This window comes from Nicotiana tabacum, chromosome 6 (assembly GCF_000715075.1).
Source record: "Nicotiana tabacum cultivar K326 chromosome 6, ASM71507v2, whole genome shotgun sequence".
NCBI lineage: Eukaryota > Viridiplantae > Streptophyta > Magnoliopsida > Solanales > Solanaceae > Nicotiana > Nicotiana tabacum.
In genome coordinates, this window is record NC_134085.1 from 92,089,489 (window position 1) to 92,108,081 (window position 18,593).

The following is an 18,593-nucleotide window of genomic DNA, read 5'->3' on the forward strand; positions in this document are numbered from 1 at the left end:
CAGAAATAACACCCAGCACAAGCAGTCCAAAACCCAGGAGTGAAACCAGAAAATACCAAGCAATTTACAGACAGGAACAGAATGTATTCAGAAATGAGACAAGAGAGTAGATTTTCTGATTTCTGTTCTTCAGATTCTCAAATAAAGACACTCAGAACCTCAATTAAACAGTAACGAACTGATTCTGATTTTCAGTAGTAAAGAAGACCTCACTTTTTCAGTATTTAGCTCTCAACCTATTGAACTCTTTAGGGTAAAAACTCAGCTTGTATTTTACTCTTAAACTCTGAATTTCTGATGTCAAAATCCAGCCTAGACTCTCTGAAAAAACTGAAAGAAAACTGATTTCTCTTCCCCAAAAAACCAGCCCCCTTTCTATCTTGAATGACCCTATTTATAACCCAAACACAGGCCTGTTATCTCTGCCTTGAAAACATCAGATTCTAACTGCCCATCCCCCTTTGAATCCCATTACTTAATGTCTTCTTGTTTGAAGTTATTTTGTTCCCCACACTTGCATGCCTTGTTCCCCATTGTTTCAATCAAAACTATGGGTTATTATAATATTCCTATTGACTCCCATACTATCATGTTATGTTCCCCATTGATATTAAACTAATGGTATCTATTACCCACTGAACAGACCCTTAAGTTAATCCACTTGCAGACCTGTTAAATCCTAAAATTACCCCCCTTAACCCATGTGTATTACTGCCCTGCCCTAAGCTTCATTGATCTGTTTTCTAAGTTACAACCCTAATAACTGATTTTTAACTGTTCACTAAAATACTACAGCTATAACCAATTCACAACTAAATTCAAACAATGACTCAATCAAAATTTAAGCAGTATGAATCAAATTATTATCAGGTTATTCTAACATTCAAGACTGTAAACCTAATCGGCGACACTTATCGAATCGCTTACACAAATTACAACACATACAATCAATAGCAAATAATCAGAATCGAACAGGCGCAGAGGTAATTCGAGTCATATTGATAGAAACAAGGATTTATAATGAAACATAACTAGTCGACGGAGCTCATTCGAATCGATTATATAGTTTATTATATACTCGACCATGACCAGAAAAAGTTCGACCAAATAAAAGGTCTTTGATGTAGGACAGAATCAATCGACAAAAAAATGAAAAATCAATAAAACTACACTAAACAAATGAACAGATATAAACAAACACAAAAATGGAACAAACAGGAAAGGAAAAGTACCTCGAGAACTCAGAAACTGGACGACCCTGACTTGGACTCTGACTCGGACCTTTTTTTTTTTGAGGTCGAACGGACCTATCGAGTGTTCTCAATTGAGAACACTTCGACTAAGGTCCACTGGACACCCAAATTCCTTAACTTCGGACAAACTCCAGCCTTTGGTTTTCTAGGGTTCTTGGGGTTTGATTTGGGGTTCGAACGGTTTTAGCCTGATTCGAACCAAACCAAAGGTGGTTTGGTAACGAGGGAGGTCTGGGGGCGTCATGGTGTGAGTTTGGGGCTGGTTGGGGTAGTTTCAAGTTTTGCTCGAATCTTCGGTTGAAGATTCGAGAAGCTACAGGCTGATTCGAGCAAAACGGATAAGGGATTCGTGGAGAGGGTGGTTAGGTGCTCTACGGGTATTAGTTTCATGGCCAACGGCATCGTTGCCGCCAGCTTTCAGGCGAAGGGGTTTCAGGGGCGGCTAGGGTTTCAGGGGAGGATCTGTTTGGTCTCTGAGAGAGACGAGATAGGAACGGGGGGTATGGCTTAGGGGGGTGTGGGGTGAGAGGTTGGACTTATATACGGGGGAGGGAATTAGATCCTGGCCATTTGATCAAGTCGTATCAACGGCTTGGATCCATTCCTTAATGGGAATGACGTCGCTTCACTTACCTCGAGACCGGATTGGTCTTGGATGGGAATGAGTTGGGTGTTGGAGGAGTTGATCTGGACCATTCGATCCAATCAAACGAATGGTTGAGATTGACTGACTTAAACTGACGTCGTTTGGATTGGTCACAGGTGGACTGGAGTTGGGGCGGGTATGGGCTGGTTTTTTGGCCAAGTTTGGCTGTGTTTTGGATTTGGGCTTGGCCAAATTGGTCCAACTGAATTTTCCTCTTCTTATTCATTTTTTTTCCTTTCCAATTTTCCTTTTCAACAATAAAACTAAAAATCCTAATTAAATTATAAAATCGACAATTAACTAAAAATATTAACTCTTAATAATAATTATCACACGAAATTAAACATCAATAAAGATAAAATCACACAATTTGGACATTAAATGCTAAAAATGCAAAGTACATATTTTTGTGATTTTCCATTTTGTAAAACAAACTTGATTGTTTAATTAATAACTAAATTGTAAAATTAAATCCTAAATGCACATGCAACACATATTTTTGTATTTTTCTTAATTAAAGTAGAAATAAACATGCACAGACAAAAATACAAATAAATCACAAACAAACACAAAACCATTTTATTTTGAATTTTTTGGAGTAGTTCTCGTAGGGCAAAAATCACGTGTTCACAGCTGCCCCTCTTTGTCCGGAAACACGAAGAGTTTCTGTGCAAAGATAAAGTGAGCGGATACGAGCAATTTTTGCCTATCGGCTACTCCGTGTGAAGCATTTTTTGAAAGATTTGACCGAACCTCTGCTTCGAAGGTTTCCTACATATCCCTGGCTAAAAGGGAATCAGGTCAATGTAGTTCGGGAAGTTTTGGTAGCTGGGACTACCATGGAGCTGTGGATTTACTGATATTGTTGTCGCTGTTGCTGCCATTATTACTACTGCTTTCCAATCTCCTTATTACACCATTGCTAGAAAGAAAACAAAAAACTAGACTAAACTAACGATTACAAAATCTTATCTATCTTCGACTTGCTCTTGTAGTCTTCTTTCTGATTTCTGAAATGGGATTCATGCTGGGGATATTTTGTTGTAATCCTCCGCTTTACTGACTCTTGACTTGAAATTGAGTGCAGTCCTCTGTGCTACAGGCGGGCTCCTGACTTCAAACTTGAAATTTATTCCTCTGTTCTACAGGCGGGCTCCTGATTTCATCAACTTCAAATATAACAACCTCCGTTCTAACAAGCGGGCTTCTGACTTCTTTAACTTAAAATATAACAACCTTCGTTCTACAGGTGGGCTCCTGACTTCTTCAACTTAAAACATAACAACCTCCGCTCTACAGGCGGGCTCCTGACTGCATCAACTTCAAATATAACCACCTCCATTCTAACAGGCGGGCTCCTGACTTCTTCAACTTAAAATATAACAACCTCCATTCTACAGGCAGGCTCCTGACTCCTTTAACTTAAAATATAACAACCTCCGTTCTACAGGCGGACTCCTGACTTCAACAGCAACCATTTCTCCATAATATAACACTTTCATTCTCCGGGCGGGCTCCTGACTTCTGTTATGACTTAAAAAGATAATACCTCCATTCTCCAGGAAGGTTCCTAACTTCGACTGCAACTTAAAGATATAACACCTCCGTTCTCCAGGCGGGCTCCTGACTTCTACTATAATTGGAAATATAACACCTCCATTCTCCAGGCGGGCTCCTGACTTCGACTACAACTTAAAAATATAACATCCTTATTTTTCAGGCGGGCTCCTGACTTCGACTACAACTCAAAAATATAACACCTCCATTCTCCAGGCGGGTTCCTGACTTCGACTATTTCTTAAAAACATAACACCTCCATTCTCCAGGCGGGTTCCTGACCTCAACAATTTCTTAAAAACATAACACCTCCATTCTCCAGGCGGGCTCCTGACTTCAACAACTTCTTAAAAATATAACACCTCTATTCTCCAGGCGGGCTCTAGACTTCGACTACGACTCAAAAATATAACACCTCCATTCTCCAGGCGGGCTCCTGACTTCAACAATTTCTTAAAAACATAACACCTCCATTCTCCAGGCGGGCTCCTGACTTCGACTATTTCTTAAAAACATAACACCTCCATTCTCCAGGCGGGCTCCTGACTTCAACTACAATTTAAAAATATAACACCTCCATTCTCCAGGCGGGCTCCTGACTTCGACTACAACTTAAAAATATAACACCTTCATTTTTCAGGCGGGCTCCTAACTTCGACTATTTCTTAAAAAATGTGTTTTATTGTTGTTGCTCCTTCCTGCCTCCTGGACCATTTTCCTTCTAACTTGAAATTATCTTCTTTCAGAACTGCTTCCCTCAAAACTGGTGTTTCATTCCTCTGAAAACTGCTGGGGATAACACCGGTATTTTATTCACAAATATGTTATTTTCCTTCTTCAAAGACTACTTCCCTTAAAGCTGGTGCATTCCTTCCACTGGAACTACTTCCCTTAAGACTTGTGTTATCTTCCTTCCAAAATTTCTTCCTTTAAAACTTGTTTGGCCTTCTTCCGAAAACTGGTGGGGATACCATTTTTCCCCAAACTTGTGTTATCTTGCTTCTTCCCCAAGTGGGTACCGGACTGCCAGAAAATTTTCAAAATGAAAGAAAAAATTTTGCCCCAGTTTGACAATCTTTCTTGTATCATGATGTCTTTTTATCATCTATAACATTTCTTGTCCCTGCTTTAAATCAAAGAAAAAATTTTGTTAGTTTAAAACGTGGTGAATGGTCGTGCCACTCCTGCTGGGGATGGTTTCCTCTTTCTCCTTTCCCAGCTTTGTGTTCCATTACATTACCAAAGCTTGCTGGGGATGAGATTATTTGTTGGGGATGATATTCCTATTGGCGATCATATTCCCGCTGGGGATGGTTTTTCCCCTCTTCTTTCCCTGCTCCGTGTTGTCCGACCCTCTTGGAACTTGGTCGATAATCTACCAGGGATGCTCTTGTTTCTTGATGATTCTTTATTCACCAATTGTTGCTTCCCATTTTTCTCCATACTCTCCCCGAAATCCTAGATCAATCCATCATTTGGTCTTGCAACGAACGTCTTTCTCGTTCCATTGCATTATCTTTGGCCCGTCCTATCCACATTGTGTTTTTGCACCATCTTGGCAACTAGTAATAAGCTCTGAAAATCCTTTTCAAAAACAAACTGGTGGGGAGATAAAGTCTTTAAAAATTAAAAAAATGACGAATTCAAGAAAATAAGAGAAGAATAGTTTTCTGAATGGTACAACCGATCCCAATGATCATGTCGTGCATTTTGGATTAACCAACCCAGTCTATTTATATCAATCAATTTTTTTGATGGCCTTACTTTGTTGGGGATATGTAAGCGCCCAATTCCTTTGTCGACTCAACATCTTTGCACTACTTGATGCCTCGACGGGTCCTTTCCGTCAATCTTATCTTGTTTGCCTTTTTTGACCCCTTGTCGCCTCATAGTGACCTTCGAGGGGTTTTCACTAATAAGACTCTTTCATTTCCCTTAACTCCTGTCGCCTTATGGTGCCTGTGAAGTTTTTCACCGATAAGACTCTCTCGTTTTATTTCTCTCAACTTACGTCGCCTTATGGTGCCTGTGAAGGTTTTCACCGATAAGACTCTCTCATTTTATTTTATTTTTTCCAGCTGGGGATTGGAGTGTTACCGATATGACTCTCTCTATTGGTGATTCTTTCGGCTATCAATTCATTTCCAGCTTATGATCCTCTTCTCTGCTGGGGATCAGATTGTTATTCCCGACTTCCATTTGCATGACTGGGCACTTCTCGGATACTGATCGGGAGGTCTTTTTTTTTGGACATCAATATGATTTTTGTGTATGGCTAAAAGAAAAGGGGTATCAAAAGGTTCAAAATAATTTTGATGGGTAAAACATTACAACTCTTGGAATCAAACTTCCTTCCCAAAATTACAAACACACCTTCTGCCCCAGTTTCTCACTTGGGGATTTTTTTATTTTTTGTTACACTATGACCGAGCCATGAGGCACCTACGTATCCTTTTTGAGGAATCAGGTCAAACGTAGTTTCCAATTCCTTTGTTTTTCTTGTGACTTTTCTTTTGTCTTTATTATCATTATTTTTCTTTTTCCATTTTCATTACTGATTCCAAAAGAGGGGTATGAAAGAATAAATAAGGCTCAAAAGGGGAAGCAAAGGTTGAAGTGTTTGGATGGAAGAACAAATTGCCTCCGTCATTTCATTCTCTGATACCATGCCAAATGCAAACAAACAACAATTACAATTAAAAGAAATCACACATAATATCTCTTAACTGCGTCAGAATTGATAGCCATGTCGACGCATTTCCCTTCGATATCTGTTAAACATAAAGCGCCATTGGACAACACTCTGGTTACAATGAATGGCCCTTGCCAATTCAGGGCGAACTTTCCCTTTACCTCAGCCTGATGTGGGAGGATGCGTTTCAGCACTTGCTGGCCCACTTCAAACTTCCGGGGACGCACCTTTTTGTTGTATGCTCTTGCCATCCTCTTTTGATATAACTGGCCATGACACACAGCTGCCAATCTCTTTTCATCGATCAAGTTCAACTGCTCCAAACGGGTTTTGACCCACTCGTCATCATCAATCTCAGCCTCAGCGACAATCCGAAGGGATGGAATTTCAACTTCTGTCGGTATCACTGCTTCAGTTCCGTATACCAACAAATAAGGAGTTGCACTTACTGAAGTACGAACAGTAGTGCGATAACCCAACAATGCCAATGGTAACTTCTTATGCCATTGTCTGGACCCTTCTACCATCTTCCTCAGTATCTTTTTTATGTTCTTGTTGGCCGCCTCGACCGCTCCATTCTCCTTGGGACGATATGGTGTGGAATTACGGTAAGTAATCTTGAACTGTTGACATACTTCTTTCATCAAACCGCTGTTAAGATTAGCACCATTGTCTGTGATGATCACTTTTGTGATCCCAAATCTACAGATGATATGGGAATGAACAAAATCTACCACTGCCTTCTTGGTTACCGACTTGAAAGTTTTAGCTTCAACCCACTTAGTGAAATAATCGATGGTCACCAGAATGAACCTATGACCGTTGGTAGCTGCAGGCTCAATAGGTCCAATGACATCCATGCCCCATGCAATAAATAGCCATGGTGCTGACATTGTATGCAATTCTGTCGGCGGAGAATGAATCAGATCTCCGTGTATCTGACACTGATGGCATTCCGCACGAAACTGATACAATCACGCTCCATAGTGAGCCAATAGTACCCTGCTCGAAGAATCTTTTTCGCCAATACATATCCGCTCATATGTGGCCCACAAACTCCAGCATGTACCTTTGTCATAACTGTCGTGGCTTGACTAGCATCTACACATCTCAGCAATCCCAATCTGGTGTTCTTTTGTACAACACTCCTCCACTGAGGAAAAATCCATTTGCCAGTCACCGAATGGATCTCTTTTGATCTCCGGTGGCCTGCTCAGGGTATATCCCCATCCTGAGGTATTCCTTGACATCATGGAACCATGGTTCGCCATCCAGTTCTTCCTCTAACATGTTGCAATAAGCATGCTGATCACGAACCTGAATATGCAATGGGTCAACATGAATTTTGTCTGGGTGGTGCAACATTGATGCTAAGGTGGCCAAAGCATCGGCAATCTCATTATGAACTCTTGGGATGTGTTTGAACTCCACTGACCAAAATCGCTTGCTCAGATCGTGCAAACATTGTCGAAATGGTATGAGCTTCAAATCCCTTGTTTCCCATTCACCCTGAATCTGATGCACCAGGAGGTCCGAGTCTCCCAAGACCAAGACGTCCTGGACATCCATGTTTGCAGCTAGCCGTAGACCCAAAATGCATGCTCATACTCAGCCATGTTGTTGGTACAATAGAAACGCAGCTGAGCCGTAACAGGATAATGATGTCCTGTTTCAGAAATAAGTACCGCTCCTATTCCAGCTCCCTTCACATTTGCGGCTCCATCGAAAAAAAGCTTCCATCCTAGTTCCTTGATCATTTCCAACTCATCTATATGCATCACTTCTTCATCAGGAAAATACGTTCTCAAGGGCTCGTATTCTTCATCAACAGGATTCTCAGCCAAGTGATCAGCCAATGCTTGGGCCTTCATGGCCGTCCTCGTCACATAGACGATGTCGAATTCTGTGAGTAATATCTGCCATTTCGCCAATCTTCCTGTGGGCATAGGCTTCTGGAAAATATACTTCAGTGGATCCAAGCGTGAAATGAGATAAGTAGTATATGATGACAGATAATGCTTCAATTTCTGGGCCACCCAAGTTAGGGCGCAACATGTCTTTTCGAGTTGAGTGTACTTAACCGCATAGCCTGTAAACTTCTTGCTGAGATAATAGATGGTTTGCTCCTTCCTTCATGTAATGTCGTATTGCCTCAGTACGCAGCCAAACGAATTCTCCAGGACCGTTAGATAAAGAATTAACGGTCTTCCCGGCTCAGGTGGAACCAACACATATGGATTTGATAAATATCCTTTGATTTGGTTAAATGCTTCCTGACATCCTGCCGTCCATTCTACCGCCGCATCTTTCTTTAGTAGCCGAAAAATGGGTTCACAAGTTGTTGTGAGTTGAGCAATAAACCTGCTGATATAATTCAACCTTCCCAACAGACTCATTACTTCTGTCTAGTTCTTCGGCAGTGGCAAATCTTGGATGGATTTGATCTTTGACGGGTCCAACTCAATGCCTCGACGACTGACGATGAATCCCAACAGCTTTCCAGATGGAACACCAAATGCACATTTGGCCGGGTTGAGCTTAATATCGTACCTTCGAAGTCTTTGGAAAAACTTCATTAGGTCTGCTACGTGGTCTTCCTGATGCTTGGATTTTATGATCACATCGTCCACGTATACCTCAATCTCTTTGTGTATCATGTCATGAAACATAGTAGTCATTGCTCTCATGTACGTTGCCAAATGGCATTACCCGGTAGCAATAAGTCCCCCACGGCATAATGAAAGCCGTCTTTTCTGCATCTTCTTCATCCATCAGAATCTGATGATACCCAGCATAGCAATCCACAAAAGACCCGATCTCACTCCGGCACAATTATCGATCAAGATATGGATGTTGGGTAATGGAAAGTTATCCTTTGGGCCTGCCCTGTTCAGATTGCGGTAATCGACACATACCCTAATCTTCCCATCTTTCTTCGGCACTGGCACCACATTAGCCAACCAATCAGGATATCGAGTGACCCGAATAACCTTTGCTTGCAGCTGCTTGGTTACTTCCTCTTTAATCTTCACACTCATGTCTGTTTTGAACTTCCTCAATTTCTGCTTGACGGGAGGGCATACCGGGTTAATGGGCAATTTGTGAACCACTAAATCCGTGCTTAACCCCGGCATGTCATCATACGACCATGCAAAAACGTCTTTGAACTCAATAAGTGCTTTGATTAGTTCTTCCCTGATATTCGGTGCAATGTGGATGCTTATTTTAGTTTCCCTGATATCATCTGCATCCCCTAAATTGATGGCTTCTGTTTCATTTAAGTTGGGCTTGGATTTCTCTTCAAACTGGCTTAACTCTCTATTTATCTCTTCGAAGGCTTCATCCTCGTCGTATTCCAATTCATCATCATAATCAACTTTTGCACAATTAGTTCGGAATCAGATTGATTTTTTAGACTAGTTTGAAAATCCGTTGTGCATTCCATGTCATTAGAACCAATATAAAGAGAATTGTTCAGAAAGAGAAAAGAAGAAAACAAAGTTAAAACAAAATAAGAAGAGAAAATCTTTCACTTTTTTTTTAAAATACGGGATAACAGAGTTTCACACTTTGCCGAATATAAAACAAAACTGGATTACAACCCTGGAATAATCCAAAAAAAACAAGAAAGAAAAATCAGAGCCCACTACCAAGACTCCCTCCGGGTAGGAAGGGGAGTAGCCATCCAATTGTTGATATTTGCCCTAGGCCCCACAAAATGTACATCTAACCTACTGGACCCTTCTCCAGCTTCTATCATGTTGACATCGGCGAACAGCCTTTCAAATCCCTCATTCAAATCTGCATCTGGCCCAATCAGTGGTCCGAGAACTTTCAGGACCGACAACTTTCTGATACCTGCTCTGACAAATGATCTGGATAGGTGCGGGATTGGCTTGGGAAGGACCCAGACTCTTTTCTTCAACTTGTGGGCCCGTCTCACATCCGCCGTTGTAGGCTTGAACCCCAACCCAAAGGTATCCAGATTTTTGGGCAAAGAAACCGGCTGAACAATACCCTGAAGATCAGCCCCTAAACCTTTGCCTGGCACAAACCCGTTCTTCAACATCTCCGAGGCTACCATGACAGTTGCAGCTGCTATTTGGAAAGTGGGATGCTTTCACCTTCGGGAACTTTGTCCACTAAAACCGTATCGAAAACCTGGTAAATCCACGGTCCCTTATCATCATCAGTCTCTATGAAGGGTACGATGGCATCACTTACGGCGCTTGCATTGTCTTCCCCATGTACTACGATCTCTTGCCTATCCCACTCGAATTTGACCATCTGATGTAATGTAGAAGGCACTGCTTTGGCGGCGTGGATCCAGGGTCGCCCCAATAGAAGATTATATGACACTGCCATGTCACACTTGAAACTCCATGGTGAACTCGACTGGACCAATTGTTAATTCAAGTATGATGTCACCCACTGTGTCTGTACCACCACCATCAAACCCTCGAACATAGATGATGTTCTTGTGAATCCTGTCACCATCGACCTTCAGTTTGTTTAATGTGGTCAAAGGACAGATATTGGCACTGGACCCATTATCAATCAGTACTCGAGTAACTACCGAGTCTTCACACTTCACGGTCAAATAAAGGGTTCTATTATGTTCTGTACCCTCCACGGGCAACTCGTCGTCTGAAAAAGTGACCTTGTTGACCTTGAAAATCTTGTTTGCTATTTTCTCCAGATGGTTCACAGACATCTTATCCGGAACATGGGCTTCGTTCAGAATTTTCATCAATATCCGACAATGCTCGTCTGAATGGATCAACAACGATAACAATGAGATCTGTGACGGGGTCTTCCTCAACTGCTCCACAATGGAGTAATGTTGCGCCTTCATTTTCTTTAAAAATTCTTCCGTCTCTTCCTCAGTAACTGGATTCTTTGTCGCTACTGGATTGGCCCGTCTTAACTCTGTGGGAGAAAAACACCTTCACGAACGAGTTAACCCATGTGCCTCACATATTTCCTCCACAACTTTCTTCCCCTTATGCATTACCATTACTTAACTGTAGCTCCATGGCACAGCTTTCTCGCTAATTATCGGTAACTGCATTACTGCCTGATAACAACTGGTCATATGCATGCCCCTTTCATGGCTACTGGCTTGCTTGATATCCCTTGCACCGTTACTTTGACAGGCTTTGGATTCTTGGAAACATCAGACGAACTCTTCCCCGTCACCACCACTGGCTTGCCTTCTACCCTTTCCAACTGCACTACCATTTTTCCACTGATCGCCTTTTCTTTCGAACTGGCACGGATAATCATTACCATTTGTGAGGGCTTCTTGAGCTTCCCTCCTTCGTGCACTAGTTCAATCATGTGGGCTTCATGGTGTGCCGGCAACGGGTTCTGATTGATGTTAGGTGCCTCTGGCTCCTGGACCTTGATCCTATTTGTGTCAATAAGATCTTGTACGGCAGTCTTCAACTTTCAACACTTCTCAGTATCATGCCCGGGAGCCCCCGAACAATATTCACAGCTTACCGAGTGGTCCAGATTTTTGGGAAGGGGATTTGGCAATTTAGGCTCCACAGGACTCAATAGGCCTAACTGCCTCAATTTGTGGAATAGAGTAGTATAGTTTCTCCCAGCGGAGTGAATGTTCTCTGCCTCTGCACCCTTTCATTCCTGAAAGTCTGATTCCCACGGAAACCTGGTCCCGAAGGATTCTTGTAGGCCCTTGGTGGTGGATATGTGTTTTGTGGAGGTGGATATGTATTCTGGGGAGCCAGCACACGCCATTGCGGGCGAGTCAGAGGCTAGGTGTAAGTTTGGGCGTAATGGACAGAGAAATGTGGCTCTTGTGGTGGGTAGTAGGGCTGTGGAGGTCCGTATGGAATGTGTGGGTAATTTGAGTGATGGGGTCTAGGTTGGTAGTGAGGGGGGACCTCTGGATCTGGACCAAGTACCTGCCTCGACTGTTGCAATATCTTCCCTTTTCTTCTTTCCGAGTGCACCTCCCGTGCCACTCTGGATGGCCTGAGTGGTTGCTTTAATCACCGAATAGCTCAGGATTTTGTTGGACTTAATTCCCTCTTCAATCATACCGCCCATTTTTACTACTTCGTTGAAAGATTTGCCAACTGACGTCACCAAGTGACCGAAGTAAGTTGGCTCCAGAGTCTATAGAAAATAGTCCACCATTTCCCCCTCTCTCATCGGAGGATCAACTCTTGCCGCCTGCTCTCTCCAGTGGAACCCAAATTCTGGAAGCTTTCCCCGGGCTTCTTCTCAAGTTTCAGCAATGTCAGATGGTCAGGGACGATCTCAAGGTTGTACTGGAAGTGGCCTGCAAAGGCTTGTGCCAGATCGTCCCAGGTGTACCACCTGCTAGGATCCTGTCTTGTGTACCATTCCAGTGCAGACCCGCTTAGACTTTGACAAAAATGAGCTATCAACAGCTCGTCTTTTCCCCCGGCCCTTCTCATCTTACTGCAAAAACCTCGCAGATGTGCCATTGGATCACCGTGCCCCTCGTATAGATCAAACTTTGGCATCTTGAATCCTACCGGCAATTGAATGTCAGGGAATGGGCACAGATCTTTGCAGGCCACACTGACTTAGTTGCCTAACCCATGGATATTCCTGAAGGACTGCTCCAGGCTTTTAAACTTTCGAAGCACTTCGTCTTGCTCTGGGATCTTAGCCGACTTTTTAGTCTCTACCGGGATCTCGAAGTGAGTATTATAAGTATGAGGCTCGGGTGCTTTGAAGGTTGGTTCAGGGGGGTAATATTTGTTATCGTGAGCCTGAAACAATGGCTCGCTGGATGATATTTGCAGTGTGACTGGTGGGGGTGCCACGAAAACAGGAACATTTGGTGGAGGAGGGTTCTGATTGGGTTGTGAAGCTTGGGGATCATAGGCATTTCTTTCCTGATAGTATTGGTGACTGGGGAAGCTTGTCGAAGGGCGGGGGGGAGGGTATTCCGTCGAGTATCCTGGTGGGAGAGTGGGAGTAACGGGAGGGTTAGGCACTTTTTGTACCCTAGCTAAGGCCAGCTACATTTCTTTCATCTCCTGTCTCATCTTATCCATTTCCTCCTTCAGCATTTGATTCTCCGTCCTTTCATCCTCGACACTTTGGTCTGAACTAGTCATGCTTTTTAGTATGGGTCCTTTGGATCTTGTTTGGTAATGGTAATCTGCCAGAACGTTCTAACAAACTAACTGGTTCGAAATCTCTGGAAGGACAACAAACTTGTTAGCGTTAGAGTTAACACATATTGCAATTTCACGTTGGGGGATGCAATGTTCCTTGGCAGTTTAACCATTTCTAACATGTCTTTGCTTCGATCGCATTCATCATTCCGGCTTACTTTGTTTGTGCCTCGTTTAAGTGTTTCTGAAACTTTCTTTATCTCTCTTTTTATTTCTTTCTTTTCCTTTCTTTTATTCACTTTGCCTTTCTCTTTTTATTTTAGTGGTGGTCGAATCTTATGTGGATTGCCTATGTATCATGTCCCCGCATGAATCAGACCGCGCGTAGTTCTGCGACAAGTGCGGAGAATAAAGACACCATTTTTGGATTTTTCAACCTTTACTAGCAAAACGTTTTATTACAAGGCGAAACATTTTTGAAAGGAAAGTGACAGACTTGATACAGACTACAGACATTATGCCAAAAAGGGAAATACAAACTCTGATGGACAACAGACTCAAACTATGAGGAAAATACAGACTCAAACTATGAATGTTTCAGAGTTTTGAATTTTGGCGCCCGCAGGGCATCGTTCGGTCTCGCCGCAGGCTTTGGTGCAAGGCCCCTTTGCAGATCTTTCAAATCTTCCATGATCTGGTGGTCATAAATCATTATTGAAGCACAGAAGGTGGTACGGGACATATCCTCACAAGCTAGGCACTTTATGGTGATGTAGTGCCCGATATCTTCGATTCTTCCCTTGATTCTGTCCCTTTCCATAAGCAATCGCTCTATTTGTTGATTCTGCATCCCTAGCATTTGAGTGTTGTAAAGGAGTTGATCCTGAAACTCATTCATCTATTTATCCATTCGGGCCATTAGATCATAGTAGCGCTTCCTATCTGCTATGGCATCTTGGGCTTGTCTGAAGATCCGCTCTTTGAGAGTGGATATTGTTTCTCTCAATATAGCGATGTTCCTTTCGTAGTCACTCTTCATTTGTTGCATAGACCGTACTCGTTCTTCTACCTTTTTTATCCATTTCACCTGGATTCTCGCTAGACCAGGTTTAGATTTTCCCAGGTCTTCTTGATACTCGAGGACTTTCTTCTTTAGACCGTTTATGAACCTTTCATCATCCCGGTTTCTCTTCGGGTTTCCGGTAGCTATTTTCATTTCCTGGATTTGAGCTTTGAGTACCTCGTTTTCTTGAGCTAGTTTTCTCTTTTCTCCCTCACTGCAGCGATATGCAAATCTTTCTCAAATTTCAAATCTATAACTTGCTTCTCCAACTTGCCTATTGTAACCCTGTACTCGTGCTCTTTAGCCAACCAATCCCACTATTCTTGTGACGCGTTGACGAATTCCTAGAGATGGGGTCTTTTAGCCGGCCTTTCGTGCTCAAGTTCTCTCATGTACCAAGCAAGGTATCCTGGCACCACTTTGCCTTTGGCCTGATCCTGCACGCAAGTATCTGCTTTTAAATATTGGCATTCACTCCAGATCTGACGGACTCTTGCTTCAGGGAACTATCCGTCAGGGCTAATCTCAATTACTTGAGCACTAAGATCTTCATCATGTGGCACTGTTTGGCATCTCTCGAGTTGTCTCAAAACTCAATATGGCGCGTAAGGCTGAATGCTCTTGAGCCCCATCAATAGAAAGTGGGTCCTAGCTGTCGGCATATGGATGACCTCGTCAACGGGCAACCATCCTAGTGTCCATTGTATTTGATTGGCGGGGAGGGTCCGAAATAATGATGTCCACGCCGTAACTCCCTCGGGTAGACTGACCCCCTTGATTCTTGTGTAGAACTCTTCTATGCAAGTTTTCTTCGAGGAACCATAACTCAAGAGCTGGGAACGGTGGCAGAGATGCTTAGTCATCCATATTTGTAGCAACAAGTTACACCCCTCGAAAAAGTTCCCTCTGTCTTTGCAGGCTGTGAGAGCTCGGAAGATATCAGATACTATCATAGGTGCAAGAGTGCTTTCATCTTGAGTGAGCAAGGTACTGACGACCCCGGCTATTTTCAGATCAATGTTTCCGTCTTTCCTTTGAAATACCAAAAGGCCCAAAAAGGTTATCATAAAAGCCACTGATCTATGCTCGTCCCATTTTTGACGGTTACTTTTGCTGCATAACTTGTTACCCGGGTTGTTGAATCCTCCGACATGACCGTATCTGTCGTATATGAAGCACGGATTACAAAAACCTGTGGCCAAATCTGGGTTATAGACCGTCCTAGGGATCTTTAATGAATCTAAAAACCGATGCACAGTGATAGCTCTTGGAGCAACCAGGTATTTTTGCCTCAACGGAACTTCAGCATTTCTGATGTACTCGGCTATTTCCTCCAAAGTCGGGGTGAGTTCAAAATCGGAGAAGTGAAAGACATTGTGTGTCGGGTCCCAGCAGGTGACTAAAGCTCTTATGATATCCCCCCGAGGCTGGATTTCCAATAAACCCGTAAGACCTTTTAGATATTTCTTGACCTCATCTTGCCCTTCACCACCTAAATCATCCCATCATAGCCGCAACTTGAAAGGGATTTTAGTCATTATTGAAAAAGGTTCATTTTGCATCGTGCTCATCCTGCACATTTATTAAGGTGATTAAGCAAAAAATAAAATTTATTTGACTCAACCAATTGGCTATTTTAAATTTTTCACAGATTAAAAGAAAGATTCGGTTCCGAACACGGCCTTTCAGCACTTCGGGAACGAAGATTTTGAGGCTGGGTGAGTCAACCAGTCAAAAATCAAAAAAAATGACTACAAGTGGCCGTTTATGCAAAGTCAGCCTTCCGGCGTTCCTTTTGGGAACATTCGGCTATTTTGACAAAACGGCGTCACCCGACTTATTTATGACGAAAATTAAAATTTTGACATTTTTGTAAAGGGGAGGTTGGACCCGATGAGGGTTGCCTACGTATCCTGCACCCTGTGAGAGTCAAACCGGCGTAGTTCGGGTAGATAAAACAAACTTCTTTTGAAAACAAGTCTCTTTTTAATGGTAAATAAAACCATTTTTCATAAACAAAATCCCTTTTTTCATTTTCTCAAAAATCCGATAGAGTTTCGACGCTATTTGGACATTGATTTTTTTTCAAAACATGCGATTAACTACCTCTATCTCTCTTTCCTCAAAGTATTCAAAAGTCGGACAACATGCAAGTCCGAAACAAACAAATGCACAGGTAGCAAGTTGGATGCATCAGGATGGTCTTTTGTCGTTTTGGTACACCTGTCCTAGACAGACTCAACCCTTGTGTTGAGCCTCCAAAGTCAAATGCACATGATGCAAACAAACGTTCCTACTAGGGATCTGGCATGAAGCTGAGTTATTCTAGGTTTGTAACCTGGGTATTTGTTCTAGACTGTGTACCCGAGCGGACAACTCGAGTCGAGGAGAGGGCTACGTACCGGGGACCCACGAGATCGTCCGACTTTGTAACTTGTCCGAACTCTTTCTTATTTCAGGGTATGACACTAACAAAATAGGGAGTCTCAACCAGTAAGCACATCCTCAGAGGTGAGAAGAGAAGGGTTTCGTAGCAGTTTATATACAGTTCAGATAATATCAAAGCGATAAAAGCAACATTTTGCACATTTAGGCCAAAACATGTAATAAGATCAAATAATAAATGAAGCCAAATAATAACAATTATTCCAGGCTCGAATTCTTGAACCCTGAACCAGAGATTCTGGGTTATCGTCCCCAGCAGAGTCGCCAGAGCTGTCACACCTCCTTTTGGTCCGCGCCCGCAGGGGCACAGAGGGAGTTTTTCCAATTAAAGGACAATCGAAACGGTATTTATTATTTAATTCAAAGTCGCCACTTGGGAGATTTATGGTGTCCCAAGTCACCGGTTGAATCCCGAATCGAGTAGAATATTGACTCTGTATTACAGTCCGCGAACCAGAAATCCGGATAAGGAATTCTGTTAACCCGGGAGAAGGTGTTAGGCATTCCCGAGTTCCGTGGTTCTGGCACGATCGCTCAACTGTCATATCTGGCTTAATTATCTGATTTTATACAATTATGAACTTATGTGCAAATTTTAACTTTTAGCCACTTTTATTATTATTATTTTTAAAAAAAGACTTGCAACGTCGTGAAAACGGGTCTTGAACCACGTCACATAAATGCACCCGTGGTTATTGACACATTTCGACTTCGTTGAGATTTGGATTTGGGCCACATAAATGTGTACCCGAGTTTAGGGAGATAACATTATTAAATACACGCCTAAAGATGCTAACACGTTATTATTTTTTGAGAAAACGCCGTGAAATTCGCTATACGGCCTATCTCGAAATCTAAACATTTAAGATAACCATCTATTAAGGGCCCCGCAATTTGTGCATTTTATTTGGCGAAGCTCATCTCGTTTATTTTAAAAGGACAACCCTAAAGTGACTACATTTTTCTATTAAGTTCGTCTCTAAAATGAAAGAAAATCTCCAAATTAATTACATGCTTAAAAAAAGGAAGTAACTTATTTGTGATTAGTTCAAGACAAATGCAAATGGAAAATTGCAATCGAGCTTGTACAAAGGGAGATTGTTTCGTATCTTATTCTATAAGTGAATATTACAAAAAAAATTGAAACTATAAATAGAATACAGAATTGACAAACAATAATATCAAAACGAAACTGATTACTCTCTACCAATTTAGACCCACCTTACTAGATGAATTGAACTGCCAGAATTAATTGTTTACAACTATTTGAAATTAAAACCAACCTTGATTACTAATGCTTGCAAAAGTTTGTTAAAACTTGATCGACACTTGGAGAAATCTATTACATTTAAAGGAACTCTAACACGCCTTGTTCAAACTCAACTCATGCCTATTGAATTAATAACCTTAGCTTTACTACATCGAATCAAACTTCAAATATGGCAGACCTACTGACTCTACGAAATTACTGGCTAATTATGTTTGCCTAATACTTGCAGATCTTTGCTACTAACAGGACTCAAAATCACAAACTTCAATTTATTTCTATTCCCGTTTTCGTGAGTTCAAAGTTATACTTTAACAATCAACTAAATCGAAACGATTCTCAATATTAACTATTTACCAATTCAAATGGCTACATGTATGAGGAAAACTGTTCAAAACTGCCTAAGATAGTCCTAAGTGTAGTCCAAGCTGGTTCAATATCTAGTGACTTATTTTGATTTATGTAAACTAAACAGTGAGTGCTAATTTGCAAATTATTATATGTTGTGGTCAATATCTAATACATAACCCAACTCAAGTTGAATATGAT